This window comes from Arachis stenosperma, chromosome 3 (genome assembly GCF_014773155.1).
Source record: "Arachis stenosperma cultivar V10309 chromosome 3, arast.V10309.gnm1.PFL2, whole genome shotgun sequence".
In the NCBI taxonomy this organism is placed as follows: domain Eukaryota; kingdom Viridiplantae; phylum Streptophyta; class Magnoliopsida; order Fabales; family Fabaceae; genus Arachis; species Arachis stenosperma.
Window position 1 is genome coordinate 133,022,424 of NC_080379.1, and position 1,339 is coordinate 133,023,762.

At 35.6% G+C, this 1,339-nt stretch overlaps 1 non-coding gene across 1 annotated transcript; it reads left to right on the forward strand.

The window, feature by feature from the left end:
- Positions 1-311: 311 nt before the first annotated feature.
- Positions 312-415, forward strand: LOC130972233 (small nucleolar RNA R71). Its single transcript, XR_009083425.1, has one exon. It is a non-coding gene; the product is annotated as a small nucleolar RNA R71 (small nucleolar RNA).
- The last annotated feature ends 924 nt before the right edge of the window (positions 416-1,339 follow it).

Genomic DNA, 1,339 nt, shown 5'->3' on the forward strand with positions numbered 1-1,339 from the left:
ATGCATGTTGCAATCCATTCAGATTTTGAGAGATCATGTTGACCTGTTGAGTCAACACTTTGTTCTGAGCCAATATGGCATTCAGAGTATCAATTTCAAGAACTCCTTTCTTCTGAGGTATCCCATTGTTCACGGAATTCCTCTCAGAAGTGTACATGAACTGGTTATTTGCAACCATGTCAATGAGCTCTTGAGCCTCTTCAGGCGTTTTCTTCAGGTGAATAGATCCACCTGCAGAATGGTCCAATAACATTTTCGAAAATTCAGAGAGACCATAATAGAATATATCTAATATGGTCCATTCTGAAAACATGTCAGATGGACATCTTTTGGTCAGCTGCTTGTACCTTTCCCAAGCTTCATAGAGGGATTCACCATCTTTTTGTTTGAAGGTTTGAACATCTACTCTCAGCTTGCTCAGCTTTTGAGGAGGAAAGAATTTATCCAAGAATGCAGTGACAAGCTTATCCCATGAGTCCAGGCTATCCTTGGGTTGTGAATCCAACCATACTCTAGCTCTGTCTCTTACAGCAAAAGGGAAAAGCATGAGTCTGTAGACTTCAGGATCAACTCCATTCGTCTTTACAGTCTCACAGATCTGCAAGAACTCAGTTAAAAACTGGTAAGGATCTTCAGATGGAAGTCCATAAAACTTGCAGTTTTGTTGCATTAAAGCAACTAGTTGAGGCTTAAGCTCAAAGTTATTGGCTCCAATGGCAGGAATGGAGATGCTTCTTCCATCAAACTTGGACGTTGGCTTTGTGAAGTCACCAAGCATTCTCCTTGCATTATTATTATTTTCGGCCATCTCCTTCTCTTGTTCTAATGTCTCTGAAAGGTTACCTTTAGAATAATTTAATTTAGCTTCTCTTAATTTTCTCTTCAGAGTCCTTTCAGGTTCTGGATCAATTTCAACAAGAGTGCCTTTATCCTTGTTCCTGCTCATATGAAAGAGAAGAAAACAAGAAAAGAAAGAGGAATCCTCTATGTCACAGTATAGAGATTCCTTTATGTTAGTAGAAAAAGAAGGGGGTAGAAGAATGAAGAAGAATTCGAATTTTTGGATGAAGAGAGGTGAAGAGAAGTGTTAGTAATTAAATAATTAAATAGAAGAAGAAAAGAGAAGAGAAAATTCGAAAATAATTTTGAAAAAGGAGTTAGTGATTTTCGAAAATTAGAGATAAATTGTAATTAAAATTAAAACATGAAATAATTAATTAAATTAAAAAGAATTTTTGAAAAAGAGAGAGATATTTTCAAAAATAGAAGAGGGAAAAGTAGTTAGGTGGTTTTGAAAAAGATAAGAAACAAACAAAAAGTTAGTTAGTTGATTGAAAAA